This window comes from Crocodylus porosus, unplaced genomic scaffold (assembly GCF_001723895.1).
Source record: "Crocodylus porosus isolate Cpor-Errol unplaced genomic scaffold, CroPor_comp1, whole genome shotgun sequence".
In the NCBI taxonomy this organism is placed as follows: Eukaryota; Metazoa; Chordata; order Crocodylia; family Crocodylidae; genus Crocodylus; species Crocodylus porosus.
The window spans coordinates 214,436,454-214,458,490 of NW_017728886.1; the positions used below are offsets into that span (position 1 = coordinate 214,436,454).

Consider the following 22,037-nt stretch of genomic DNA (forward strand, 5'->3'; position numbering starts at 1 on the left):
GGTCAGCATTTATGGAAGGTAGGGGATCCCCATCACCCGGATCTCCCTGTCCCATAGCAGGCATGGGCGCCCCATGGGACTGATGAAAGTCCATACAAGGACTCATTTGTCTTTTTCATGGCTGTATCACATGAGTGACTTATAATACATCCACTTTTTTCTCCTTCACTGCTGTTTCACTGGTGTCATCCAGTTCTTTCTTTCCTGTCTGCTATTTTGATCCTCCTCTCTTTAGACAATGCCTCTCAACTTTGAACTGTCAGCAAATTTTATTAGCACACTCCTATCTTTGTGCCAAGTTCATTAATGATAATTTCACGAGATGGATTGTTTTTTAATTATGCATCATCTCTCCTTTTTTTGGACATACTGCATATAAACATTTTGGCAGTGTTACTGCAACATATGTTTTGTTATGAATAATTCAGTGATTGGACCATTTTGTATCCTCCTGACTACTACTATAGTCATCTGACTTCAGTGCATATGCCAGAAAATGACAAATGCTGAAAGAACTGTTTAGAAAATGGTACTGTGAAAACATGTCTGACAAAGCCATTACCTTATGTAAAATGTCTGCAATTTTTTTAAGTGAAATATAGCTTTATTTTTCTATTTAAAAATGAGAATCTATGCAGAGAGTCTAGTCATTGAGTTTTTGAGTCTATGCAGGAACACAAGAAAAAGACAAGTCTCAGGTAAAGCTGGATCAAATTATTTTGGAAAATAGCAAATTTACCAAAGAATAGAGTTTTGATCATTCAGAAACTGTCTGCAAACTAGGATCAAATTGGCTAAATAGTTTCAACTGGAAAAGTTGGGATGAGGTGGCTGGCTAGATCCATAGAACTGCCAGTTTCAGGAGGAATTGTTATCCACCTCCTCTCCTTATTGCACAGCCCCATTGAAGGGTATTATGCAATATTTAGGAGATCCAAGTACACTTGGGACTGAAGGGATTTTTAATCTACACCTGCCTTCTATCAGGAGAGTTGTCTACCTATAAGGCAATAGGATATTCTGAGGCAGGTCTCTCTCAGTGCCTTCTGTCAGAGCTATTACACCTTTTATAAAATACATAAATATTCATTTGCCAGAAAAGAGGACTGACTCCCTAGCCTGCAAATGAGGGCAGTCTCGTGGGAGATTTAGGTTCAAGTCACCTCAGGTATAGTTGGGAACTGAACCTAGAACCTGGCTCAGAGGAACATAGGCAACCCTATAAAAAAAGCATCAGATACCTCAGTCTAGGATGGAGTGTGCTGTAGGTTGAACTATTGCATGCTTTAATGTGGCAGATTGCCCTCTTATGGGGTGGTGTTGACAACCCCCATTAGTGAAGGTCCCACATGTTTACTATGTTCTTTTATCTACCAGGAAAAGCAAAGGTCAAAATTTTCTGTTGCATACCAGCATTTTCATAGGGCCTGAACATCAGATGGTGTCACAAAGATGCAGGGGTGAGCTGTCGCATACACTTCCAAAATATGCACTTACATACCACACCACCTCAGTAACTCTACAGATACATATAGGACAAGGATAAAATGCAAACACACATATGACAAAAGGCAGATAGCAAAATATTTGCCAAAACAGGCATTAATTACATACAATTATGATGAAATAAAGAAAATATGTGCAGTCACCTTTCTGATCACTTATATCCCTTTCTGCCTCCATATGCTTGTTCACCCTACCTGAAAAACACCCAGGTGCCAAGGGCCAGGACAAAGCCCAAGACCAGTCAAGTATTATTTAAAGGTCAAGTGGCCAAAGCAGTGAGTGCTCCAGTAGCTTCAAAAGTGGGTGCTTCTACATCTGCTATTAATTTGAAGTAGGCTTACTGCACAGTAAAAATAATATGTCTGCACATGCTCCTTCTTGGGAGCAGGTAAGGTCCCACCCTGCTCTGCCCACCTGTAGCTGCCAGGGGGAGCTCTAGACTCCCCCTGGGTGCTAGCCTTGGGGGCTGGCAGGGAGCAGGTTCTGCTCTCCATGCACACAGGGTTAGGAGAGCTCTGCCAGCTGCAGCGGCAGCTGTCTCCTGGTCTCATACGTATTGGGAGGGGTCCTGATATGTACGGGGCTGGGAGACATCTCCTGCAACAGAGCTGTCCTACCCTGGGCACCTGCGGACAAGTCCTGTTCCCAGTGACACTTCCCCACGCAGCCCAGGGCAGGTCCCAGGTGGCTCCAGGTTGCACAGAAACTGCTCTGTTCAGCCTGGGGGCTGGCTGGGACCTGCCCCTCCCTGCAGCTCTTACCTGTGGTGGAAAGAGCTGTGGGAGAGGGGGAGGTCCCAGCCCCCTGCCTAATCCACTGCTGGGGCAGCTAGCAGTGAGCCCCTGGCCGGGCAAGGGAATCCTCACTTAGCCAGGGGTGGCCAGAAGCTGTCCCACTGGTGGGGAATCCCTGCTCAGCCAGGGGCTCACTGCTAGCTGCCCCAGCAGTGGATCAGGGCAGGAGGCCACGATTGACTGATTGGGACATAAGGCTGGAAAATTGCTGCAACTCTTTCCCAGATCCTTGCCCCGATCGGGCTGTGGTGGGAAATAGCTGTACCAGGTCCAGGCCCCCTACTGGTGTTGCTGACAGGGAGTGTATTTGTTCCCAGTCAGCATCTACATGAGCCTTACTGCACAGTATTTACTACACAGTTAGTTAGTACCTGTATTTACAGGTACTAGATAACTGTGCAGTTAGCCTCTTTTACTGTGCAGTAGTTTATTAGCACAGTTACTTGGTGACACTTTACTGCACAGTCTACAGATTAGTCTACTGTGCAATAAAGTATCTCATGTAGACACACCCACTGGGCACATCTACACATGCATTAATGCGCTGTGTTTACTGTGCATTAAGTTTAGTACCTGTAATAGGTACTAACTAAATGTGTAGTAACCAGTGCTACTGAACAGAAGTGCATGTGCATGCCTTTTAAGTGATGCTAATGAACTGTACATTAATTCTATCTTGCATTAGCGCAATAGCATGGCTTTAGCTGTGATGCACTAATGCACAGTAGAATTAGGCTACTGTGCATTTAGCATTTTGTGTAAGAGCACCCCCTGAGCATTAATACAGTGCCTTTCATGAACATTCTTTGAAAAGGGAGGAAGTAGAGAAAAAGTACCCAACTTTAAAATCCAGAATTTTGAAAGTTGTTTTTGTCAGTGTTAGGACCATAGTGAGTATGGGATAGGGTTTTCTGTTTTTTGATCTGCTGTGTTTAAAGATAGTTTTCTTAAAAGGTCTCCCTGCACATCAGCCAGAATCCCAGTCATTCACTTTAACATTATTGATTCTGGGGCCAAATTGTGAATCACTTGCTCCCAGTAGTGAAGGGTGACTTATAAGGAGTAAATTCATTAACTTCAGTGCAGCTGCATGTCAAGTAGTGGATGACCACTGGGAGTAAGGGATACATAGCCTGTCTCCTGAGGACAACCAGAAGCAAGAAGGGTTAATAAGATGTGTATGGGAAGTTCATTTTGTTGCATTTAGTATGGTAGCTGAAGAATACAGTTTGATTGACATGTTGAAAATGCAAGCACATTATGAAGGTTATGACACTGCTTATCCCAGACAAATTGTTATTTTTTAAAATTTATTCTTCCATAGGAATTGATATTATGCCACTTGTTTTTAAGTATTAAAATGACTGGACCTAGTAAATAAGTCTAGATAAAATTTTGTGCCATTCATATAAAACAAAAAACAGATAAAGCCAGTCAGCCAGCCAGTTATGAAAGGGAGTCTTTCCATCCCATTTAATGCTTTTTAATTACTGTTCTTATGAATGGCAAGGATCTTTCATACCTGAGTTGCAGCACAGAGCAAGTTATTTTTAGCAGCTATAGCCTGAAGCTACTGTTGCTACCCTACAGTGCCATATCCATAGATACATTTTCCATCCTGTAGTTTCAGACTCAGTAGGTAAATTATATACATTATCTGATACAGCATCTTTTGTAACAATTAACAAATATTAGACAAATATTAACTGAAAAGAGCTGGCATCAAGATAAACAGAGCCACAGAAGCTGCTTACTCTATTTGTGCAAAGACGCCCTAGATGCATGCAGCTCAAAAATGAAAACAAAAAGATTCTTAAGGAGGAGATGTATCAAAGCTCTTTGCAGTGCACTTTGAGAATTACCTTTTTGCTGAATACACAAAGGAGCCAATTTTTAAAAGAGTTTTCGCTGTTTTCAAATCCAGGTTTGATGTCGTGTAGAAAATTTGGGGCTGTTGGCTCCCCTCCCCCCCATTCTCCAAAACCAGGCACTTGGTTGAGAAAATGGTCCCTGTTGTAATGAATTAGACAGCTTCCACTGTTCAGAGTGCATTTTCATTACTGTGAACAATGGAGACTGCTGGGTGGAATTTGATGAGTAGCTTTAAATCAAAGGACAACCTGCATTTAGCTGAAGGCAGTTCAAAGGTTTAAAATGGGCAGCAGAGTCTTTGTCTTGTGTAACAATCTTCCTGTGAGCTCTATGATTCATAGTCAAATTATAGTTACTTTCTACTACCATGGCCCTTTTAATAGCAAGGTTCACAAACTGTTGTCTTCTGGTGTTAATTGGCACTAGGGGGCTTGCTCCCAGGTTTTAAAAACTCTTTAGTACTGTTTAAAATAAATAAAATTAAGTCAAGTTTTGATTGTTTTAGTTTCCTTTGGGAATAATAAGCTAAACACACCAGTGTACTGTTTACAATCATTTCAATTCGTATGATTTACCCAATACAAATATTCATACATACTAATACTTTTTAATTATAATTAAAATGAAGTAATCTTACTTACAAAAGTGCAAATGGGAATAAGTAGTGAACAGTCACTTTTAAAAATGCTTTGTCATCGCTTCATTTACTTTGACGATGAAGGGTTTTGAGATTCTTGGAGGTGCTCTTGTGTGTATGTGAACCTTATTAAAATGATTACAAATCCAAATTCCAATCCATATAAAGGAAATAGTTTTAATTTCCAACAAAATAAATAAGATTAGATCAGATCTTATGTTTAAAATTGTGCTTATTACATGGCTTTGTAGAGTTGGAAGATAATATAGCACCCCATTGTTCAGGGCGGGCAATTATTTTAGCAGAAGGGCCGCCTAATGAAGTTTGAGTTTTTGAGGGCCTCATGGGCAGCCACACCCCTTGAAATTTGCCCCACCCCACAGTCGCCATCTTGGGGCCAGAAGCCCAGCCCTTAACCTTTGTCACCTGAAGTCTCTCCTTTTGCACCTGGAAATATTCATTTTAGGAGGGGAGGCTTGCTGTCTTAGAACCAGAAAAAAAATTATACACTTAAAGTCAAACACCTTCTATAACATATTTTAGTTTTATTACAAAAAATATTTTGTCATAATTTGTGTTTGTGTAGTATATATGAGGCAATTTGCATAATAACTCAAAAACAAAGTCTTAGTTTTGTATATTGTGCCAGGGAATGTGAGGGGGTGTATGGTGGGGTTTGTGAAGGGGTGTGGCTGTGTGGGAGGGGTATTAGGGTAAGTTGGGGGGGTATATGTGGGGAGGTTGTGGGGGCAGGGTATGCGTGTGTGACATTTATGGGGTGTGGTGGAGGGTGTGGGTACCCCCCAACATATTCCCTTCATGGCATGCAGCCCCTGTAGGTGGTGGTACCAGCAGCAGGCAGGAGCGTTCGGGGTGCTCATGCCTGACATAAGTATTGGTGCCTGGTGGTGGGTGGCTCCAGCCAGTACTGCACATGGGGGCAAGGAGCACAGCCAGGCCAGGCCGCCTCTAGCACTGGGGCTCCCTGCCATGCACATGCAACTCCCACACTTATGTGCCACCAGAGGGAAGCTCCACACTCTGGAGCCAGCTGCCTTCACCACTCCCTGCCACACAGATCCCCGGACTCCACCGGAAGTGGAAGGGAACCCCAGCTCCTGCTTTCCCATGGAGTCCTGGGACCTGCACAACTTCCCTCCATTGCTGCACAAATGCAGAAGTATGGAGCCCTGGCAATAGAGGTGACCCAGCCTGGCTGCACTTCTTGCCCCCGCATACAGAACTGGTTGGAGCCGCCCACCAGTGACTACACCAGGCATGAGCACCCCAGCACCCCTGCCTGCTACTGCTACCACCATCTTCAGGGGCTGCATGCCATGGGGGAGCATGGGAGGTTCCCCACACACACCCTACCCTCCCTTATACCCACATGCTACCCACTGAGCTCTGCACTTGTGCTGCCCCCCCAGGCATAGGCTCTGCACAGCACCAGCCACACACTCCACACTCCCACCCAGCTGCAGCTTCCCTACCTGCTGCCTGGAGTGAGTGGGACACTGGGGAAGCTAAGAAGGTCCCCCGGGGGCTGCAGCAGTGGCAGCAGCAGTGCCATCTGAAAGTTGAATGCTGGCTGGGCTGGGCCATTCCATCCTTAAGGGTGGGAGTCAGGTGCAATAGGGTATGTTGGCTGGGGGTGTATATAAAGGGGAGCCTTGCTCCCATGCTCATGGGTGGAAGGGCTGGGCAGGTTACAAGTACCACAGGCTGGATAAAAGTGCCTGGCAGGCCACATTTGGCCCACAGGCTGTATTTTACCCACCCCTGCCATGGATAGAAGCTGCATAGATACACCCATGCCTCAATTGCTGCAAGGGAAGCAACTCCCAGGGAAGGCTTGGTATATATAAACACAATCTGAAACATGCAGTTAATTTAATATCTTATGCTAGGCTTGAGTATAAGGGTAAGAAGTTCCAACATGACACGATGGCAAGTAGAAAGACTAGACCCCATGCATGTAGGCAATGATGTAAGCATGCAGAGTGCAATTGCTGGGGTGGGGCATATGCAAAGGCATTAGCAGTCTTTGCAAGTCTATGATGGTGGATGGGTGAGGGTTCAATCCATCCCCTTGCTTTCAGTTCTGACGGGTGGTCTTAGCCAGCTGTTTTTGTGTTGGTGATGGCCTGTGATGCCTCTTGACCATTGGATGAAATCAGGCACCGTGAGGGACCTTATTTACATTATAACAATTCCCACAAGTCCCATCAGATTCTTAGATTCTAGGGTCAGAAGGGACCTTAATGGATCATCAAGTCCGACCACCTGCTAGTGGCATAAAAATGTGCGGGGTCGTGTGACCCCAGTGTCAAGGCCAGCTGGGCACTGTGAATTTATCAATTTAGTTGCAGGTTGACTGGGTACTGCAACTGGATCAGCCACTGAGCTGTTTGGTTCAGGATTGAGGGGGTGATGTTGGGATGGAAACAATAACAAGTTTCACTTATGACAGTAAAAATGAATTTTACTTACAACAGCAAAAGATATAGCTTGCATGTATAGCAGTTAATAAAAAGGTTAAGCTAATAAATAGACAACATAACAATAAGACAAATTCAAGGCAGTTTCATAAGGTCTATTTTAGCCGATATTTTCAGACACCTTCAAAAAGCATTTTTGCTATAAGTTGCTCATTAACCCTTTTGGTTCTGGCCATCACACCCCAGCCAGGTGCTTGTCCAGTCTCTTCCGAAGACCCCCAAGGTAGGGACTTCTTTATGATAGTCTTTGGGATGGTCTATGATAGTCCATCATATGGTATGATATGTACATTCTCTATTTCATTGGTCCAGTATTTCTTCAGGCTGCCTTATATAGTTCATGGGAAGAATCTTACAGTGGAGCAATAACTGGTATAGTCAGTTAATTGTTGACATTTTGCTCTAATTAAAAGCTAACTGTGTTAGTCTTGGAATATATACAAGGTAAATGCAGTGCTGTAGCCATGGTGTTTGCTCAGTAGATTAGCAGGAGTCTTAATCTTTTACAGGCAAATGGGATTATTACTATTACATTCCATTATATATATATATATTTATAAGACCCAAATATTTAAACCTGTTTTAACTCAGCTCAGGCTTGAAGAAAGTAAGTTAAAGTCTTACAAAGTTCACAGTTTCACTGCTTGGTAAGTCTGGGTTCTAGACTCTCTGCACTTACCCTAGATTTAGACACCACAAAGGATTTTTTAGGGTGATTATAATAACAGCTTACTTTTGTTTTCAATTACATGAACACTGTTTTATACTACTTGCACCTTTCTGAACTGTTCAGAAGTAGCCAAGGACACTTTTTGTAGTACAAGGGCAAGATGAAGAAAACCCAGCTCCCCACCAGGGAGTTCTTGAACTGATTCATTTCAGGCAGCCATTCAGCAAAGTATTTGTTTTCCTATTTGTCTTCACTAGGAATTAAGTATTTTCTTAAGCAGTTTGCTGAATTGGGTCCTAAGTGGACCTCCTGCACACCACACACTTCTGTTCACTGTTATTGTCACCTATTTATTTGTCTCCCCTGTAAAATCCCAACAGGGATGGGCCAGGACCATGGAAGTTAGTGTTAGTCAAATGAGAAAAATTCTACCTCTATGCTAAATAAGATGATCCAAAGAATGGGGAATTAGCCACATGAAGCCATTAGCTACATCCAGTACAGTGGGAACAGACACATGCTTGGGGTGCATTTCCATGAGTGCACACATGCAGTTTGCAATGTTTTAAACCTCTCTGAGGCATTGCAAACTGAACACGTGCACATGTACCTGTTCAACATGCTGCTAATTTACAGCCTGGCAGGTTTCTCTTTACACCGGGAGAGCCCAGTGTAAAAACAAAAAAAAAATCACCACTGAAAAAAGCAGCACAGTGTATGTGGAGTGCACAGCAGGAAATCAGAACCTGGCTGGCCAGACTCCAAGTAACTGGCTTGGCACCACTGTTGCCTCGGGAGGCCCCAAGGATCCCAAGTAAGGGGGCACACATGCAGAGGCATGTGGAGCGTGTGTGCAGGGGCGTAGCCCGGAGCAAACTGCAGCAGCACAAATATGCTACTAGTATTATATCTATTCTGTAAGGCCCTTAAAGGGAAAAACATAAGATTCACCTATAAGAAAGAGAAAGATTTGATGATTCTGGGGGAATAGTGTTTGCTGATACTCTGTAATTATCAGAATTGGTGGGCAAGGACCAAAAACTGTCAGTTTGAAAATCCCAAATTTGAGGGGAGTGTGGATCCAGATTCAAAGCCTATGCTTTTGTCTAGCCTGCATTTTAAAGTCCCACTACTCAGTGAAGGAAGAAGCAACTATCTGCAGTCAAGAAGCCTGTTTCACTAAAAACAAACTGCTGCTCTTCTACATCTTGCTAACCTTAATGCTGTATACAAGTAAAAGTTGTCCTTGGGGTATAGTCAATTAGCCATCTAATAGCTACATAATATTAAAAAAGAGCATTTTACACTATTTTACAGAATGCCAGCCTGAGCCCAGGACCTCAGCTCATACTTAGGTAGTATATAAACTGTACTGGCCTTCTGTAGAAAAGGCCATATTTAACCTCCAGAAACTTGAAGCATGGGATTTTTTTCTAGCTGAAGTTTGCTTATTTATTGATTCTCTTCATGTTTTCATTACTGGTTAAGCTGCAGTGATTTTTGCTTTTCCTCATATTACTATTCTTCATAATAGTACTAAATGGTGTTTGAGCATTACTAGAAATAAATGATTCAAGTGCCTGATAGACCAAAAATAGCTTGTATTACCTGATAACACTGGCACCTTTTTCAGAATAAATACATTACAGTACATTTTCTCAGCTTACAAGTGTGCCTGTTTAACTAGTGTTAATTAAATACAGATTTAGAAAAGCCAATTAAAGCATAGTTTTTTTCTTATTTGTTTATTCCTAGTGACTGTTCTGGCAATACAGAATTCTAGCATTGCTTGTGCCAATAACCCAGCAACAAATTTTAGGTGTGCTCCATTTAATTGAAATAATAATGAAAATAACTTTTAGAAAACACTAGCAGCAAAAAAAAGGGAAGGAGGGTACATTGTCAGAAGCAAAAGGAGGGAAGTTTTTAAAAAAATAATTATTGAATTAGAAAGGTGTACATAAGCAAGAGGAGAGAGACTCAAGTAACAGAATGGCAAAGGAAAAAAATAAAGACAGGACAGTTATAACAGGGTCAGTGCACAAGTGGGTGTAGGGGAAAGGAGTGTTCTTCTGCTAATCCAGAAGCTAAAACTAGACAAATTCAGACTAGAAATAATTCAGACTTCTAACAGTGAAGGTAATAAGCCATCAGAGCAACATGCTTAGGGACATGGTGGTGCTTTTATCACTTGTAGGCTTTAACTCAGGGCTGAATTTCTTTCAGAAAGTCCTAATTGATGTTATAGCCTTCAATCTGTAGCCTGTGTTATACAGTTCTGGTGGTCCCTTCTGACCTTAAAATCTGTTAAGTTATCACAAGTGGTGGCTCTGACAAAAAAAAATTTGGAGACTCCTGGGACAGACCTCTGGCTAGCCTGAATCAGTGTGCAGCTAGCCCCATTCACACCAACAGTGGAGCTAGCTCCTTATTTTTAGAATGTCCATCTCATAGTCCTTGTGCAAGTACAACTCATAGTATATCTTCACAGAGATTGCTGGATCGCATTCAAAGGCTGGAGTTTCTTGTTTACAGGTGAAAACTGCTGCCTCATGGGTTAGATGAAATGATTTCCATCATCAAGATTCATGCTGACATGTAGCCTTAATTGTGTAAGAGAGGTGTGAATTACAACTGCCACAACACAGTCTCTAATTTTTCTGAGCCAGATTCTGATCTTGCCATTCATATTGGGATTTATACAGATATATGCAGGGATGGATCCAGGAGGATGTAGGGAAGTGTAGTGGTGCAGTTGTACACCCCCTTTGATTCCTGCTCCAATCAAACTTTAAAACCAACTGTCCAGAAGGGAAAGCAGCATTTCTATGCAGGTAGTGTTGGCAGTCAATTCACTTAATGACTCATTATCACCTCCTTGATGCCTATTAAGCTCTGTCTACTCCACAGTGTTAATGACCCTCTTACCTTTTTAATTGTCTATGCAATTTTTTTTGTTTGTTAGCCATTCCTGGTAATGTCTCTTCTATTTTACAGCCCGGCAAACAGTTTTTAGCTGTAACTAAAAACCTTAATTCAGCTGTGGTATTACTAACTCAATTATATTATGCCTGAGTGAAATATTGAAGGCACTGGCAAGATACTCAAGAAGGCTAGATTTTGTTTTATGAATCTTCATAATGACTACAGGACAAAAGGACTATTTTTGCCTAGATTGTTGTGGTTTTGGTTACTTTAACTTTACACATACTTTTGCAAATTAGTTCACATTCCGATAGTTGTATTTGGGTTTTTTTCTTTGATCTTAAACTGAATAATATAGTGCTAGCCCCCTGTCATAATAGTAAAGCTTCTCATTTCTATTTAACTAGAGAAAAATGTGTTGTGTTGTATGTGATGATGTGTCACACTATCTGGACCCCTGTTTTCAAAATCCTAGATCTGTCCATGAATATATAGAGATATATCAGTTGAAGCCCAATATAAACCATTCCATTGGTTTCAGTGGGCTTTGGATCAGGCACATTATGTGTTGCTTGATTCTAGTTGCATTAAAATCAGTTAGAGCATACATAGATTAAAATGCTACTCAGGGTAAGTAAGGGCATCAGAATCTGGCCTTTGTTGCAATCATTTTTATCTGAGGGAAAATCATTAACATTTTCCATCAGAGGATATTGTAATGAAGTGCATGTAAACTGAAATAGGATTGAAATAAGCAATTTTGTCAACAACATTTAAAACACAACTTCTTGCACTCTTAATGTATTTTCCATAGCTCTCCAGAAATGCCTGGTGTGACTGAAATGATTATTCTTTAGAGATAATGGAATCTTTGATTTCAGGCACCATTTGAATTATACATTAGGAATTTTTTTTTCCTCTCTGGTTTAAAAAAAAAAAAAAAAAAGCAACTGCAGTTTTTCTTTTTAGAAACAGTCTGGTGCTTCCATCTTCAAAGCTGTTATTTACATATCAACAGCTTTGTTCAGTTCCTCTGTTCTTTGGCCAAGAGTGAGATTACAATAAAGCCAGAGAACAGGGGTGGCACCTCAGGAGAGTCAGATCATAAGAGGCAGGGAAGGAGTAAACAGGACTATTATGGGAAATAAACAATGATGCTTAAAAGAATACAAGCAAGTATTTCTGTATTTTGCTTAATTTAATTTCACATTCCAGTGTTAATTATAAAATCCTTTCAGAAGTTTGAAAATATTTCTCTCTCTCAAACTAATTTGGTCCTTTTCCATATGGCAAATATGTAGGGTTTTTCCTCTGTGGTTTGAAATGGAAATAAACATATCTGTTTATGTTTTTATTATAGGAACAACTTTTATTGTACCTTGAGAGCATAGATTGCCTTTGTGCCTCATCGTTATCATTAAGTGATGATCATGAATCTCTGGAAATAGTATTTGTTAATGAGCAAGGATGTCAAGATCAACCAGTTAGGCATTTATATACCAGAACAGTATATGTATGGCACTTTTAAAGCATCACTGCAAAGACAGTGAACTTGACCAATCAAGATGAAGTAAAGAAAAGAAAAAAAGCACTGGGAAGTGGGAAAAAATGGACTACAAAAAGAAATAAACCCTTTATTTTAAAAAGTGTGATGGTGATATGCTACAGTGTAGTATAGCATATTCTGTTGGTCAACATGAGTGCTCTCTCTCTCTCTGTCTCTGGGGTATACATCTTAAGCTGCTTAAAGGATTTAGCAACAAAACAAAGTTACCTGATCATGAAAGTAATTTAAGAAAAGATAACATTTAGATATAATTTTCTGGCTGCTCAGAGAGGAAAAGAAAAGCTGACCATTCAAAACCAATGTCCATAAAAAAAAAAAGACAAGTGAAAAAATGATCAAATCAAACGTATTTTTTATTACTTTTTGACTTCTTGAAGTTATATTGTTAAATATAATTCCCACAACTTCTGCTAAGCTCTAACATGGCCTACATTGTGACAGAAGGATTTCCAGGACTGGCTGTAGACACAAGGAAAGAATGGTGGGGAAACTGTAGGCTTCCGTAGGAACAGTGCAGCCTACTGCCCTGTTCCCCTCTAGCTATAATCAATCAGATTTGAGAGAAGGGCCCTTATGCCTACCTCCTTTTGAGAGTGCTAACACATAGGAATACAAAGAGGGATCCATAACTACACTGAAACAGTACAGGGGGTAGATTATAATTGACTTTGACCTCTTCCATGCTTACTCATTTAGTTAATTTCAGTCCAATACAGCCTGATATTCCAAATGACTTAGCAGCCATTACTGTGGACTTCAATTAAGTATAGAGATCCTGTACCTCTAAAATTAAATTTAAATGGGAAGGTACTGAAATAGTACCAAAGACTCTTTTCAGATAGTGCCATGAATGTAATTTCAGTAAACTTGCAACCTGGGAGAGCTAGGAGTGTTGATACATTTGTGGAATTTCTTATAATAGTTGCAAGGCTTAGGGTGACTACTGATATGGGGGAGTAGAGATCCTCATAAACATACACACTGCTTGTTAAGGAAACGTGTTGGACATCCAGTGATGGAAGAGCTCATGGCTTTGAAAGTCAATTGCATGTATTTTTGACGGGGGAGAAACTGAAGTAGCCCAAGCAGCATTATCTCTAATGTACTCATTTTCTTCATGACTGAAGTCATTAGAATCTAAAGATATTTGAATGTATATGTACTAAAGAGCATCAAACTGCTTTTAGACTTTTTACCAGTTGCCCCCTGTGTTTTCTTTGGATCAATTGAGACAATTTGCTTAGAATGAAATTCCATGCTGTGGTTAGACCTATGTCCAAGCTATACAAGTGCTCTAACTGCAGTACTGTATATATAGTTCACTATTTGCTCTCCATATTTTAATGATAAGATCTTGTAAAAAAAAAAATGGAAGGAAATATAGTAAAGCAAACTGGCATGGACCAACCACATTTAGCTAAGGTATTTAAGTTGGGATCTTTAGGATTGTCACAAAATAGGACTCTTATCTTAACAGTTTCAGATTATATGCATTTCAGTGGGGGAAAAAAAAGACACCCCCGTCCCCCACCCTCCAGATTTCTGAAAGGTTATTGTCAGGATACAGCCACCCCAGAGATGGTCATGATGTCTCTAGGGCACCGTCACCATGCAAGCTCCGCCCTAAGGGCACCTACTAATCTGGCCTGCCACATCTTGCTGTCATAAATGATGGATTGTGAAGCTGCCTCAAGTTGCTGCTCAGTCACAGTACTGACAGTCTCCCTGAAACCCTGAAGGTTGCTAGACCCCTTTATTGGGTCCCACACTCAGAAGGTGTCTTACAATACCCACAAGTCTTATGGGCTAAATGCATGGCTTCAAAACCTCCCCTCACCACGCCCCAAGCCTCGCAGATGTTATATAGATGTTGTCTCCTTGTACTGAGGCCTCAGCTTAGTCCAGCCTCAGCAACTGCCCCCTCTCTGGTGCTGGGGTCTGCTCTCCCACTTGTCACTGTGCCCCCTCTGGTGCTGGAGTCCCCACATTGTAGTGGGCCCCCAGTGAGGCCTCCTCCTTCCCCAATAGCCTCAGCCCGATCCACCAGTCTATCAACAGTAACCAAAATATGAGCCCCTGGGCTATAACATAATATAAGCAGTTCAGGAAGTGCTCTGTCTCTTTAAAAGGGTCACACTTCCTCCCAGCACTAAATGCCTTGTAGGCCAGGGTATCCAGAGCCCTTTAATCCTACCACAAGCAGAACAGGCAGTTGAGCAGCTCTAGTTAGCTTCCTCTCTGAGAGCTCCTTCCCCCCTAGCTGCTGGCAGAAAACTTTCCCTTTAGTCCCAGCCCTGGGGCTTACATGTGCCCAGGGCCCTGCCTCTTCCGGTCAGCTGCAGGTGCAGGCTAACTCCCTGGTTAGCCTGCTGCCATAGCACCCTGCACCTGTGGGGCTCCTGCCTGACTGCTAGGGCCCTCTCCCTAGGCAGGTTCTGCTCTTAAAGGAGCAGGCACCTTAGTGCTCTGAGACAGTTAAATTTGTAGATTAAATATCATGAATACCTGAAAAGATTGGTATATCTTGACACTAATTATGAATTGAATGTCACAATCAGTCTGAATTCATAAATAAGTTTAGAAGGCACAGAACATTTACTAACCTACTTTTTAATTGAAATTGTAGACTAATTCTTTCAAATAAATTACCTGTTTAACATTGCATAATGAAGTATGACTGTCATCTAGCTCAGCAAACTGATTTCAGTAAAAATTAATTCAGTAAAATGGGATGAGGTAAGAAGAAAATTGTAACTTTTGACAATAAATCTATTTTTCTTTAACGCAGGTGTTAGATTTTTCACTTCAGTGCTATCACCAAATCTACCATGTCTTACTGACATACTGAATTCAAATTCTGAACCCAGTTACACGAATGAAAATCTGCTAATTTCTGGTTAGCAGAGCTAATCCAGCTTTAAACAATATGTCTAGGTTTAGCTCTGGTTTATGAACCTGGAACTCTTTCTGAAGCTACTTTGTCCTTATTCTGATTTTACATTGATATAATTCCATTAACTTAAATTAAGATACCCATTATATAAATTAGATCAGAATCAGCATCTTGAGAGAGCTTTTTAGGATCTGCAAAGAGGCTAGGCTACAGAATACATATACCCAAATGATACAACAAAGTATTTAATTTCCTTTTCTTTTTGTGCAGGGACAGAGGGAACAGAAAATATTGATCTTTATTCATTCTATTCAGTATTACAGGGTACAAATTTAGATTTTTGTGACATGCATCAATGTTAATTTTAACAATTTGTGCTGGTCTCAGTCTGGTGATGATAACACTAGATCTTGGATCCTGGTCTAATTTTCATCCCAGCCATGGTATGTTTGAGGGCTGCTGGTTATGAACATTTTAATAAAGCTTTCAAAATGTTTGACTCCAAGAGAAAATTTTAAAAGCAACAGAGTTTGAGAGGGATTCTATTAGAGAAGCCTTCTTTATCACAATTTATCATTTTCTCAATTTGTTTGCTGTAATAAGATTATGTCAAATATCCAACAACCTCCCCCTCAATCACATTTACTTTATAATTATAATTTATAATGAAACATGGAAAGTAATACTGTCTGGTCCCATTTGCCTGCCTTCTAGCAAGTCAAGAAAACAGCTTGCTGATGACCAGAGGGAACCCCAACATCCACCACTATTGTTGTTCTTATATTCAGGTCCATGCTATGCATAAGAACATTAAAGCTACAAAGCAAATACACTTTTAAATAAGATACACTGGAGAGATAAAGAGACAGAGATTAATGCCATTTAGATTTTCTGGATCAGATTATCAGCAAAGCAATAGACCTTGCTCCTGGTTTCTGTAGTGTTAGAACTGGTTTTAGATTCAATCTTGTTAATCATTTGGGTATTAAATTCTAACAACTTCACAAGGAAGTTGTATTTTGGGAGCCAGAAGCAGCTTCTATGTAAACTAGGTACAGTTTCATTAATTCAGCCTTTTTATACCAGAGTTCAGTTTATACTATTTCTGTCAGTTTGGTATTTGAACAGTCAAAGAGCTAAGGATCTCTTACCACTATATTTACATATAGTGTTCTTGAAAAGCAAGCTTTGACAGTGGTTCAGCATGGCCAAATCTACTGCTGATGTGTTCTTTACCACAGAGTAACTACCTGCATGCAGAATCATCAGAAATCTTGCACCCTCCCTTGCCAGATCAAGTCTACTGTTAGAAGGTCCTCACTGCCTGGGGAGGACTGGACAGGATTTTTCTTATTGTTTAGCACCACTTTGGAGCACATCCATTTGTAGTTTTTCTTCTTGCACTTAAATCAATTCTAGTCATCCAAACAAAACACTGTACAAACATTAATTAGTGAATCCAATTGCTTCTAGTTAGGTCAGTATAATACAATAAATTGACCCAAGCAAAACCGCTTATCTAAGTACCCTCTACTTTGGGGAGAGGTTGGAGTCCTGTTTCAAACACAGAAGTAGGATCCTTTCTCTATAATGGACTGAACCTAAACAGAGGAATCATTTACACAAAGTTTGGATACAGTTTGAATCCAGGTCTTCTGTCCTGGGCCCGTCCGTGGCATTATTGTTTCTGTTTTAGGGATGAGAGAAGATGAAAGAGAGGGATGCAGATCTGACAAATGTAGTCTAATCAACTGGACAGACAGAGAGAATGAGTCAGTGGTAGCCAGTTTCTAACTCCTTGTCCTTTGCTGAGACCACATTGTTTTTCTTTTCTTTACCCACTAATAAAATAAAGCATTTCAAAGCTGGCCTCTATCCTAGAAAACTGAAAAGCCAACTGTGTAGCTAGATCTCTCACCTGTTGAAAACTAACTTACACAAGATTTTCACTCAGCTCAGTAATAAAAACTGGCCAGTCAAATATGGTTGGCTATCCTGACATGAAGGATATGACCTAATTAGTCATTTATATTACTCACTAATACTACAGACAAAATCAGCTTCTCATATAAATGTCTAGACAGCAAATTAGTGCTCCATTCAGCCCTCCCAGGAATTTGCAGTTGAGAAAGGGAAGATAAAAGGATCCCTGGTTCCTGAACTTAATGTAAAGAACCAGCAAGTAACACATGCAAAATTGCTTCCTTGGTTGGAGGCAAGATACGTTATTTTTAATTAATAACAGGACTTCCTTCATAATAATATGCCCAATTAGAAACTACATTGAAACCATTCAGCTAGTTTTTTGTTTTTGTAGCTGTCTGTCACTTTGTTTTGGTCTCTTGATTTCTACTAGAGGAATTGTAGTTTCAGGAATCACTACCACTATTCCAATTTTTCTGCCATCCACATATCACATGGTCAAGTTTCCAAAATGTGTGTTGAAAGACATGTATTTTTATGAAGCTGTAGTTTTGGTGATATTTCAGTGCCCTTGAGACCTGTGTGAACTTGAGGCTGACCTTATGTTATGTAGCATAATTAAATGTATCACAAAACTTTTCAGATGTAGAATCCTTAATATTGAACTGAATATGAACAACAAAATGCAACATAATATATAAAGGGTCAGATAATATGCATTATTAGATTTTATTTAATATGTATAGAAACACATAGTCTCCTTGAAAACCATCTTATCTGAAAAATTATTCGATACTTCATTTCGTATACAAGTGGTTACCTAATTAGGGCCAGAGTTCAGTCACTCAATTAATGCCCAGATTATGTGGAGTAGTATCTTATTGTAGTGAAGACTGCTTATTAATTTAGGGCATTTCTCAGTGTGAGCATAAAGTAAGGGTATCAACAGTTGTTAAAATCTGGATGTAAGAGCCAAATATCAATTCTGTTTTCTAGGTCTATGTAAATATTATTTTTGGGGGGATTACCTTCTGAACCAAAAAACCCCCAAAACTAAATAGGTCAGATCAACCTGAAATAGTTTTTTTTTTTTCAGTTTTTCTTGCTGAAATGAAAAGCTGAAAAAAATTGTTGTGGGTCAAGCAATAGTTTGTGTGACTTAAGACCAAAATGATTTGGTTTCTGGCACCTAAAAAATAAAAGCCAAGAAGACAAAGAGCAATGCAAAATTCTTGGAGAAGCAGGCAGTTCCTCTGTTATGCATGATCTCCATGCCTGGAACACTGACCCTGGAGAGAAGGGACCCTGATTCAAATCCCTACTCTTCTTGAAAGGATTTGAACCTTATATATTCTACTCTTCATTTATGCTCTGACCTGTGCTTAGTTAGGTGCCCAGCTGCTGCATCTTGTTCATGTGCTCAGAATCAAAAAAAATCACCAGATTTGGGTCAGGAAGGAATATTGCCCTAGGGAAGAGAAAAGGACCCAGTAGGATTTTGTCTGTGTGTAGTATAGCATGCAGTCTTCTTCCTAGGATCATTGGAGCATATTTTAAACTTTTAACCTATTTAACCTGTTTTAAGAGATTTACTGCCATTACAGCTGCCAGGCTCTGGAATGGGCTCCCAAGTAAGGTGGTACTCTCTCCTACCTTGGGACTCTTCAAAAGGAGGCTGGACAGATATTTGGCTGGGGTGATATGACCCCAGCACCTGTTTGTGCCTGAGGCAGGGGGTCGGACCTGATGATCTGTTTAGGTCCCTTCTGACCCTAAGCACTATGATACTATGATCCTAAAGCATCTGTAGGATCTTTGTGTCTTCTGCTCTTTATTTGTGGCTTGCGGTAGAGTTTTGTCTTTCATAGGGTGCTTTGAGGCTATGCTATGTAAAAAGTGAACAACTGTGGTGGAACGTTTTGAAAAAAAAAAACAGTAGCCCACTGCTACCAGAGAGTGAATTTAGCAGTCCAGCAGACACCTTGAGTCCTACATTTTATATTTTACAAAAATGCCCCACTCACCAAGCTACCAGCCCTTCTGGTATAAGGAGCTCTGGATCTTTCCTGTTGATCCTCTTCTACTCTATATGAGCTGTTAAATATTAATTGATGCAGAAGCATAATGAATCCATAGCCCAGGAAGTGGAAGAATTTTATTCAAATCTATTCTCTCTTTGATACAGTGCTATAGGTGTTTCTCATCTTGCTCTGGATCAAAATGTTGCTGTCCAGTCTCGTCCCTGTTTTCATTCTACAAATAGGAGAGAGAAGGAGAAGGAGAGAGATAGATTTGCACACGTTTTATACTCTCACACACCTCTACATCTTAACCTTATTTTGGAACTCTTTCTAAAGTCATTATTCAAGCAAAACTTTCACTGAGATTATTTGCCTGAGGGTATGGACTAACAAAAAAATTACAGTGACTTAAAAGGGGGTGGGACTGAGAGACTTGTTGTGTTAGGCGCTCCACATTGGAGTAGAACCCAGATCATTCATATCTAGATGGTTTGCAAACTGCCTAAGCCTCATTAGGTTGCTGAATTAAAGACTTGCCACTCAGCTGTTTGCCACAGCTTTTACTTCAGAGGGCTCAGCTTCTCCATTTACCTGCAATTCATCAGCAGGCCTTGCACAGCTGATAAGAAAAGCAGCACCTTGAAATAAAAGCCTCAGGAATAAACTGATGTCCCACTGTAGTCTTGCACAGCTGTTTGCTGTAAATCTATATATCCCTAGTTCAGTGATTCTCAACCTTTTTGGACTTGAGGCACCCCTCATTCAACACAAGGCACTTTATAACTTTTGTGAATTGAGTGGCACCTAATTTCAAAAACTATTTTATATGTAACAGTACTTACTTACCTCCTTGCTGAGGAACCAGGCAGTAGAAATCGGTGATCTTCATGGATAGGAACAAGCTTGTGTCTGCGTGAGCTGCGTAGCTTATCTGCTTGAGGCACTCTGGTTGAGAGTCACTGCCTTAGTTCATAATTATTCACTTTCACGGTGGGGCACGGTACCTCCCAATCTGAAGTATCCCCATAACATTTGTGTGCCTGATTTTATCGCACAATAAATGAAGGCTTAACCATGAGAGTTTGCCCCTCAATGAAATAAGACTAACTTGCCATGGTTTAACTTCCATTTACTTAGGGTTAGAGCAGACAAACACAGTTATGCTTGAAAGCTGTCACACAGTTAGTCCCTGACCCATTTCAATTCACTGCAGTTTGTTTGTTTAAGAATACATCCAGAGAATGGAATTTCCCATCATTTTTAAATATGTTGCTTTTGTTAGCTTGGCACATCACACATTACTTCTCCATTATCTACAAATGCAACTTGTGGAAAATACAAGTCAAAGCCCTCTTGCATATTTAGTGACCACATAAGAATAAACAGCATACTGTCAAGGACCAATAATTTTTTCCAAATGATTGTTTGAATCGTCAGGGGAAAAGAAAAGGTATTTATAATGAAAGGAAAATGGATTAATCAGAACTGTAGCCTTCAGCTGTCAGCACCACAATGCAATATGTCAGTTGGGATAAGGGTCGGCTTTGACAAGTGTGTTACCTTGCCTGTTTTAGTCAGCCCTATTTGGAATAACTTGCTTTAAGAACAATTTTTTTACAGCAGCAGAGGGATGCTTACCAGCAAAATCCATTAGCTATGAAAGCTGTCGCATTGATTTTAGAATAAAATACTGCTACAGAAAAGGAATAATACTCTAGTATCCTCATTGTTAACGTACTGTAGAAAGCTTGGCATGATTTACTTTCGTTGCTGTAGCAGGTCTGAGCCGCCCAGTAGTTGTTTTGGTGCCCCCTCATGACTACATGGCTCCTGCCCCACTCAAGCTCCCTGGGTATGTTTCCTCTTATCTTGCCTGTCACATCTGGATGTACATAGTTGACCTATAAAATAGAGGCTGCCTTAGGGTCCCAGAGTGAGCCCCTTTGTCTGTCCTCCAGCCAGCAGGTCTTACTAAGTAAGCCTTCTTAGCCTGTCTGTGCCCCAGGACACCTGTTGCCTTAAGGCTTATATGTGCCCCTACTGCCTTGCAGATATTACCAGTTATCACTTTAAACCTCCTAAGGCATCCACCTTCCCTTTTTATCTGGCTGGGCCTTTCTCAGCCTAGGTCCAATGCCCTGGACCTGACTGCCGGGCTCTGGGCCCTGTCTCACCCCACTCAGGCTGTAGGGCTTCTGGCCCTGGTTGCACCCCTCTTGGGCTGTGGGCCCCTGAACCTGGTTGTGCCCCTCTCAGCTTTCTGGGGTAAAAAAGAGGTATATAGGCTATGGAAGCAGGGAGTAGCTGCCAAGGCGGAGTACACATACTTGGCCTGCACTTGCAGGGAGACCATCAGAAAGGCTGAAGCAGAAATGGATCTTAGGCTGGCAACAAAAATTAAAGACAACAAAAAGACCTTCAGGTATATAGGGAGTAAAAAGAAGGCACAGGGTAGCATAGGACCCTTACAGGACAAACTAGGGCAATTAGTGACAGATAGGAGGGACAAGGCTGAGCTCTTCAATGAGATTTTTCCCTCTGTATTCCTGAACATGGATCCGGTCAAATCTCCCAATTGGGTCATAGTCAGGCACAAAAGGGAAACCAGCCCACCAACTGTTAGCGCTGACTTAGTGAAGGGACACTTAGAGGGGCTAGATGTGTTTAAGTCAGCAGGCCTAGATGATCTTCATCCAAAGGTGCTGAAGGAATTTGCTGGTGTCACAGC

General features: G+C 40.9%; 1 protein-coding gene across 1 annotated transcript in view; it reads left to right on the plus strand.

The window, feature by feature from the left end:
- KCNB2 (potassium voltage-gated channel subfamily B member 2) overlaps positions 1 to 22,037 on the plus strand; it is a 323,166-nt gene that overhangs the window by 166,938 nt on the left and 134,191 nt on the right. The gene's annotated exons all lie outside the window — the stretch shown is intronic.